Source organism: Ovis canadensis, chromosome X, assembly GCF_042477335.2.
Source record: "Ovis canadensis isolate MfBH-ARS-UI-01 breed Bighorn chromosome X, ARS-UI_OviCan_v2, whole genome shotgun sequence".
Taxonomy (NCBI): Eukaryota; Metazoa; Chordata; class Mammalia; order Artiodactyla; family Bovidae; genus Ovis; species Ovis canadensis.
Window position 1 is genome coordinate 96,658,693 of NC_091727.1, and position 9,342 is coordinate 96,668,034.

General features: G+C 42.5%; 1 pseudogene; it reads left to right on the top strand.

Annotated features, from left to right (window-relative positions):
• Positions 1-1,956: 1,956 nt before the first annotated feature.
• LOC138930006 (sorbitol dehydrogenase pseudogene) lies at positions 1,957-3,009 on the top strand (annotated as a pseudogene).
• The last annotated feature ends 6,333 nt before the right edge of the window (positions 3,010-9,342 follow it).

The following is a 9,342-nucleotide window of genomic DNA, read 5'->3' on the forward strand; positions in this document are numbered from 1 at the left end:
ATGGTGACTGCAGCCATGAAATTAAAAGACGCTTACTCCTTGGAAGGAAAGCTATGATCAACCTAGATAGCATATTCAAAAGCAGACATCACTTTGCCAACAAAGGTCCGTCTAGTCAAGGCTATGGTTTTTCCAGTGGTCATGTATCAATGTGAGAGTTGGACTGTGAAGAAGGCTGAGCGCCGAAGAATTGATGCTTCTGAACTGCGGTGTTAGAGAAGACTCTTGAGAGTCCCTTGGACTGCAAGGAGATCCAACCAGTCCATTCTGAAGGAGATCAGCCCTGGGATTTCTTTGGAAGGAATGATGGTAAAGCTGAAACTCCAGTACTTTGGCCACCTCATGTGAAGAGTTGACTCATTGGAAAAGACTCTGATGATGGGAGGGATTGGGGGCAGGAGGAGAAGGGGACAACAGAGGATGAGATGGCTGGATGGCATCACTGACTCGATGGGCATGAATCTGAGTGAACTCCAGGAGTTGGTGATGGACAAGGATGCCTGGTGTGCTACGATTCATGGGGTCGCAAAGAGTCGGACGTGACTGAGCAACTGAACTGAACTGAACTGAACCTGTTACCCTGGATTAAGGGACAGGTGAACCAAATCACAGAGGTCTCCAGAACAGAGCCACATGTTCTTAAGTTAGCTGAACTTGGGTAGCCCAGTTGACCAGAGTCAGGCAGTTGCCACTCTGAGATTCAAGAATTAAGAATGGCTTCAGCATTCCTGGCAGTCAGCTGGAGTCATGCTTCATGAGTCTGGAGCTCTTCCCCCTGCCCCTGGAAAATTACCTCAGCAAACATTTGTTTGTTTGTTTGTTTTTTCAACCATGCCTTAGAGCATGTGGGATCTTACTTCCCTGACCAGGGATTGTACCTGTGCCTCCTGCATTGGGAATATGGAACCTTAATCAGTGGACCACCAGGGAAGGCCCCCAGCAAGCACTTTCTGAGGCCTGCTAATCTGAATCTCAGCAGCAATCATTTGCCAAGTGCCAAGAACTCTACACAGCTCTCATCCTTACAACTCATTCTTACTCTTCATCTTATGTATGAGGTCGCTAAGACTTAAGTAACTTGCCCAAGGTCACAGAGCCAGTCAAAGTCAAGGAGAGATTTCCAATCTGAAGCTACTGAAGCTGGTAGTCAGTCTTACTGATGCTAAAGCCTCCATTTGTAGCTGTGCAACCATACTATCAGCTAAGTCCCTAAGTATCAAAGACTGGAAAGGCTACACACATGAGTGAGGCTGTGGCTTTTTTTCTCCAAGAGCTCCTGGTCTAAAAGAACATATAGACACATTCAAAGATAACAGGGATCAGTGCTAGGATAGAGTTTATAAAACAGGATCTGATCCCAGAGAACAGAATGATGAAGTGCAGCTGGCAGGAATTTAGAAAGAGTCTCAAAAGCTAGCCTTCTCCCTTAGACTTTGCAAATCCAACTGAATTCATTCTTATTCAACCTCTTTCCCCACTTGATTTCTCTCCCTTCCTTTAGTATCTGTCCTTTCTGAAGCTGAATGAAGTGGGCATAAAATCCTTAAGCCATGTGTCCCCTCACCGTTGTCCCTGGCACTTTCCCTGCTACATTCCACTCACTGGTGAGCAGATTTGAAAAAGATGACTTTTAAGATTCCTTCCAATCCTTAGAGTTGAAGATTTTCTGAGCAACGTGCTCAGAAGCAGAGAGATTCTCAAGAGCCAACTGCAGAAATCAGCAAAGATTTACTCAATATAACCATGAATTCACCTTGAAAAATTCTGAATTGCTTCCCTATTTTATCTACTGTGGGATCCCCAGCTAGAGTTGCCAACAACTTTCTCTTGGTTTTTAAACTGGATTCAACCACTTTCACAATTTAAAATCTGGGAGAACCCTTCAAGGGGCCGCAAACTAAACCACCTCATGAACAGCGGACAGCAGCCCTGACCAGAAAGGAGGGAGGCACAGACATGGCAGCAGCCAAGCCCGACAACCTCTCCTTGGTGGTGCACAGGCCCGGAGACCTGCACTTGGAGTACTATCCTATCCCTGAACCAGGCCCAAATGAGGTGCTGCTGAAGATACATCCTGCCGGAATTTGTAGTTCAGATGTCCATGGCTGGCAGCATGGTCGAATCAGAAATTTTGTTGTGAAAAAGCCAATGGTGCTAGGGCATGAAGCTTTGAGAACAGTCATAAAAGTGGAATCATCAGTCAAGCACTTACAGCCAGGTGATAGTGTTGACACAGAGCCTGGAGCTCCTTGAGAAAGTTGATGAACTCTGCAAGATTGTCCGATACAATCTGTCACCAACCATCTTCTTCTGTGCCATGCGGCCCGATGATGGGAACCTCTGTCAGTTCTACAAGCACAAGGCTAATTTCTGCTACAAGCTTCCTGACAATGTCACCTTTGAGGAAGGGGCCCTGGTTGAGCCACTGTATGGGGGATCCATGCCTGCCAGCAAACTGGAAACAAGGTCTTTGGGTGTGGAGCTGGGCCAGATGGACTGGTCAGTTTCCTCACAGCCAAGGTGATGGGTGCAGCTCAAATGGTGGTGACTGATCTGTCAGCCTCTTGGTTGTCTAAAGCCAAGGAAGTCGGGGCTGATTTCATCCTCCGGACTCCAATGAGAGCCCTCAGGAAACAGCCAAGAAAGCGGAAGGCCTTTTGGGCAGCAAGTCGGAAGTCACCATCAAGTGCACAGGAGTAGGGACCTCCATCCAGGCAGGTATCTACCCCACTCATCCTGGTGGGCTGGTGCTGGTGGTTCTGGGCTCTGAGATGACCAGTGGGCCCCTCATGCATGCAGCCACCTGGAAGGTGGATATCAAGGGCGTTTCGCTACTGCAAAACGTGGCCAATGGTGATTTAAATACTTGCATCCAAGTTTGTGAATGTAAAGCCCTTGGTCACCCATCAGTTTCCTATGGTGAAAGCTCTGGGGGCTTTTAAAACCTCCAAAAACGGTTTGGGGTTGAAAGTCATGATCAAGTATAACCCCAGTGACCAGAATCCATGATGCAAATTGGGCTCTGTCCTTGTGCCCACTCTCAGCATCTTGGGTCTAAGCATTTGGCTGGGCAGTGTGAAAGTTTCTTTTGAATAGTAAGAATAATTAATAATTGTGTGTGTGCTCAGTCACGTCTGACTCTTGCCAACCCCATGAACTGTAGCCCACCAGGCTCCTCTGTCCATAGTATTTTCCAGGCAAGACTACCAGAGTGGGTTGCCATTTCCTTCTTCAATAATAGTTGAATAATTAATAAAATTATCAAATAATAAAAATAAATAATTGATTCACTGTAAATAGAGAACATTACACAGGGGAGCTGGTGTGACTTAAAATTACAAGTAAGGAGAATTTGGGGGAACTTGTAGCCAGAACGACCTGTTTATGCTGATCAGAGTTCAGCAAGTAGACCAGAGCTTGGCAAGCAGGTGCAGGGAACTCTCCTTCCTCCTACAGTGCCTAGAAGTTGAGTAAGGAAAGAAATCTGCCCCTTGGGTTCCTGCTTCTATTGTGACTGTGGCCAGATGGAGGATGGGAGCTCAGGTATGAAGAGATCTTTTACAACTTTATCAAGACTTAACTGAGCTTCCCTGGTGGCTCAGATGGTAAAGAGCCACCTGGTAAAAAATCTGCCTGCAATACAGGAGACCTGGTTTCAGTCCCTGGGTTGGGAAGATCCCCTGGAGGAGGACATGACAACCCACTCCAGTATTCTTGCCTGGAGCATTCTATGGAAAAAAAAAAGCCTGGTGGGCTACAGTCCATGGGGTGGCAAAAAGTCAGACACAACTGAGTGACTAAGCACACTTGGCACAACTGCCCCAGAACCTGATTTTCACAAAAGTCTGCAGCTCAGGGTTGGGGGTGAAAGGTTGTGAACAGCTTGCCTTTAAAGCACAGCGCTTCTAGACAAAAGTGCTATTTGATTGGATGATAAAATGAGAATACAGGACTTACCCTCCTGGGTCTAGGATAATTTAAAAACCAAACAAAACGGAAATCTCACGTGAAATTTTTAAAAAAAAAATGTGGATTAGAATCTTACAAATGGAAGCCCTCTTTATTTTCAAATGCAAATCTGATTCAAATCAAGGCGAAAAGTTTAAACAGTGATTTAGAAATCAGTCCTTGAGTTCAAAGCTGATTTTAAGTGTAGCAAAATGTCTTTGCTCTTGTCTAGCCCTCAGGTTTCTACTGTAGTCCTAAAATCAGCACTGGAAATGGAGACCCAGAGGTGACAACCTTTTCACTCCCTTCCAGGACCTCCCTATCTCTCTACCATGTTAGCAACAGAATTGTCAACAACTAGATAATGATTATCTAATTCTAAATGTTATCTAACTCCAGTAATAGGATTAAAGATAATTCAGTCTTTCCAGCTTTAGGATTCCAGCCACATGTTAACCCCTAGCAAACTCCATTGGCCAGTGGCCATTTCCATGAGCTGTTCTCTCATTTAAAATAGCACTATCTTTCTGGCTTACTTCACTCTGTATAATCGGCTCCAGTTTCATCCATCTCATCAGAACTGATTCAAATGAATTCTTTTTAACGGCTGAGTAATACTCCATTGTGTATATGTACCACAGCTTTCTTATCCATTCATCTGCTGATGGACATCTAGGTTGTTTCCATGTCCTGGCTATTATAAACAGTGCTGCGATGAACATTGGGGTACATGTGTCTCTTTCAATTCTGGTTTCCTCGGTGTGTATGCCCAGAAGTGGGATTGCTGGGTCAAGAGACACAGATGTGTATAATGGACTTTTGGACTCAGAGGGAGAGGGAGAGGGTGGGATGATTTGGGAGAATGACATTCTAACATGTATACTATCATGTGAATTGAATCGCCAGTCTATGTCTGACGCAGGATGCAGCATGCTTGGGGCTGGTGCATGGGGATGACCCAGAAAGATGTTCTGGGGAGGGAGGTGGGAGGGGGGTTCATGTTTGGGAATGCATGTAAGAATTAAAGATTTTAAAATTTAAAAAATAAAAAACTAAAAATTAAAAAAAAAAGAAAAAAAATTAAAAAAAAAATATAGAAGACTACCAAAAAGAATTACCATGTAATAAAGATCTCCTTTCTTCAGTTTAAAATAAAATAAAATAAAATAAAATAGCACTATCCCCAGAGCAACAGAAGAAAAAATGAGATCCATTGGATCTTGTCAAATTTTAAAATCTTTTGTGCTTCTAAGAATACCATCAAGAAACTGAAAAGAGAAACCACAGAATGGGAAAATCTATTTACAAATCATATGTCTAATAAGAGGCTTCCCTGGTGGCTCAGATGGTAAACAATCTGCCTGCAATGAGGGAGACCCAGGTTTGATTCCTGGGTTGGGAAGATCCCCTGGGGAAGGGATCTAGTATACAGATCTGTCTAGTATACAGACCTGTCTAATAAGGATCTAGTATACGGAATGTATAAAGAATTCTTAGAACTCAGTAACAAAACAGACAACCCAATTGAAAATGGGCAAAAAAATCTGATTAGACATTTTTCCAAAGAAGATAAATGGCCATTAAGCACATGGAGAAGTCCAACATCATTAGTCATTAGAAAAATATGAATCAAAACCACAATGATATGCTATTTCACATATATTGGGAAGAGTATCATCAAAAAGACAGAATTACTTGTATTGGTGAGGATGTGGTAACAGGAGAACCATCACACATTTCTGGTGGGATTGTAAAATGGTACTGCCACTTTAAAAAACAGTTTGGCAGTGCCTTGAAAAGTTAAACATAGAGTTATCATATAACCCAGCAATTCCACTACTAAATATCTACACAAGAGAAATGACAACACAGTGTCCACACAAAAACTTGTACATGAATGCTTATGGTAGCCAAAATGTGGAAAGAACCCAAAGGCTCACCAAGTGATGAACAGATAAAATATGGTAAATCCATACAATGGAATAGTATTCTGCCCCTAAAAGATGGAAGTATTGATACATGCCACTACATAAATGAGCCTTGAAAACATTATGCAAAGCCAAAGAAGTCAGACAGAAAGGCTCTATATTGTATGATTCCATTTATATTAAATATTTAGGATATATTTTCAGGTAAATCTAAAGAAACAAAGTAGATGAGTGGTCACCTAGGGGCGGGAGGCAGGGAAGGGGAGTTACTGCTAATGAGTGCACGGTTTATTTCTGGATTAGTGAAAAAGTTCTGGAAAGAGATTATGCTGAAGGTGGCACAACTTTGTAAGTATACTGAAAACCACTGAATTGCATGCTTCTGATGAGTGGGTTTTATGATATGTGAATTATACGCCCAGTTTTTAAATGTAGAAAAATAGCAACATACCTAAGAGTCAGAGATCTGTAAGTCAAACTAGACCAGGGCTACCAACAATCTTCGCCACATACCCGCCCCTGCCCTTTGTGACAGACAGACTCACATTCACACATGGTCAGCAGGAATGTATTAGGTATTTTCTACCACAGATTGATGCAAATCATAGACAACAGCAATACAGTTAGTCCCTGATAAGTTCTAATTACCAGGGGCTGAGTTAGGTCCCCCAGTCATCTGGCTGGATCCTTCCAAGCTATCCAGCTCCACATCCCAAGTCCTCTCCATATCCCCTGGCCTTCAGACACTCTGCACTGGTTTTCGTCTGGGAAAACTCCATCCATTTCCTCCCCCTTGCCTCTGTTCATACTATGCACTCCTCTCAAACTAACAAGACCCAGCTTATCTTTTAAACATCACCAGCAGCAAATTCTCTCTGTTCTATTAAGTAGCATTTTGGTACCAAAACAAGACTTGATGAGTATTTGTTGACTGACTGAACAGATGCATCTCTCTAAGTGGATTTGAAGAAATAAAACCACCATAGTTAGTGTAAGCCCTTCCTTAACTTCTCCAGAATAGCTGAAACAGTATGGTAGATGAGTAAACAGGCCAGCGGTAAGGTTACATTCCAGGAAGAGAACTTCAATTCCTATCTGAATTTCTCATAGAAACAATGGAAAAGCATGGGCAGTCTCAGCTTTGTTAATGTATCCACTGGAAAACATGGTAGAAGATGCTCACACACAGGGCCAACTACCAGAGGCTTAATCAAGGTTATATAAGTTCCCACCATGGGTTCTTTCCCAATCAGGCAAGCATTTTAGAATGCGAGGGAAGGAGAGCAACATTTTCATAAGGATAATTTTGAACCGGGTCTAATCTACTCAAAACAGGCAATCACTGACAAACTTCAGACCCTTATTAGTAGGAACAAATTGCATCATGCGTGCTAAGTCACTTCAGTTGTGTCCAACTCTTTGCAACCCTATGAACTGTCAGGCTCCTGTCAGGCTCCTCTGTCCATGGGATTCTCCAGGCAAGAATACTGGAGGGTTGCCATGCCCTCCTCCAGGGGATCTTCCCAACCCAGGGATCGAAGTGCATCTTTTACATCTCCTGCATTGGCAGCCAGGTTCTTTACCACTAGCGCCACCTGGGAAGCTCAGTGAGAACAAATTATTTGCAATTCAACTCCCAACAGATGGTGACACCCCAGGTGTAGCCACATTGCAGATGAGGATCTCTCGTGTATCAGGAAGTCACATTTCTAGAGAAAAACCAGAACAGCAAACTTGTTCTGGAAACAACCACAGACCACAAATGAGATGTTGGCACAAGGAAATGCTTTCTAAAGTGCATATATAACCAAAGTTTAACAGATCTCACAGAAGCCAACCCCATAAAACTGTGTCTAATCTGGTGTCAAATATGTATGTCACAGGGCTCTCTCTCGGCCTGCCTTGCCACATCTCCTCATGTTTGCTGCAACAAACCTGGAGGTCCAAAACTTTAGGGAAATGTGTCCAGAATACTTGGGATGATTTTGTAGAAAGACAATGAATTGATATTTTTAAAAATCTGATCCAAGGCTAATTGTTTTGCTGGTTTTTTCCCTCTAAATGTTATCTTTCCTGCTAGCAGAAACAAGCATTAACCATACATGCTATTTGTCTTTTTTGCTGCCTTCACAACCAAGGTTCTGCTTTCTTGAGCTGTCATCTCACCAGCATTAGCAGCTTCAGTCTGTGCGACAGTGTTCTACAAGTCAGCCTCCCACCCTTAAAAACGCATGAACCAACTCCTGTCTACACAGAACTTGTTATCCTTTGATTCTGTGCAACTTGTCATTTCACAAGATTGAAAAGCCTCAAAACTCTGGCTTGCTGATAGCAGAAGTTAAAGGTACACCAGCCCATGTCTGAGCCAGAACCACAACACGAAAACTGTCTACAGTGGCCTTGTAATGGGATATTGCAACCAGTATTATAGCCCTGCTTTTTTTCCCCCTTTTATCATCAGTTAAAAATTGAATATTCAATGATAATGAAATAATAGGACTAATGCTGGTAAAAACAAACATAGCAGACCTCACTCCTCCAAACACTGATACCATTATATCTGAAATCCAACAGAAGTACTACCAGCTGTATCTCTGATGATCTATGACTAATACCACATGCAAAGCACTATAAGTATGAGTTTAAAAACCTATGTATCCTAGTTGACTTATATTTATGGAATGCAAAATAATGTTTTCTGTACATCTTATATTACATAATGTGTATGTGTTAGTCGCTCAGTCATGTCTGACTCTTTGTGATGCCATAGACTGTAGCTCACCAGGCTCCTCTGTCCATGGGATTTCCCAGGCAAGAGTATTGGAGTGGGTTGTCATTTCCTTCTCCAGAGGATCTTCCCAAACCAGGGATCAAACCCAGGTCTCCCACATTGCAGGCAGATTCTTTACCAACTGAGCCACCAGGGAAGCCCTGTGTTACATAATATGTAAGGTTAAATACATAAGACTTAAAATGCTTTCATATTACTCCAAACCAAATTTCTCCCTTGAGAGTACTGTGGCATCTAATTACACTGTCTTCTTTCTATCTTACTATGCTTGCTGGTTAGCTACTGAAGCGTGTCCACATAACCATGCTCTCTGAATTTCTTACATTTCCCTGCTCTTCTCTATGTTGCTTCCTTTCCCTTGAATTTGACCCAATACACTTTCAAAGACTTTTTCAATTATTTCCCCTCAAGTATTGCCCTTTACAAAGGGTAACATTGCTGTGAATCTAAACAAAATTTCCTAATGTTAGTTTCCTCAGTTGATTTTAGAGAACAGATGCTAGTGAGCATTTAGCTCTTCTGCTTTTTACCGTAAGCAGACCTTAGTACCGAGTCTAAAGGTTTTTAAATTGTTTGCATATTTTGAGGTATTAACTGTGCAGAAGACGATGTTTCTTTTTCCTTCAAATGATGGAGAAAGGGCCAAAGGAAGATTAGAACAGCTATATTTGCTTA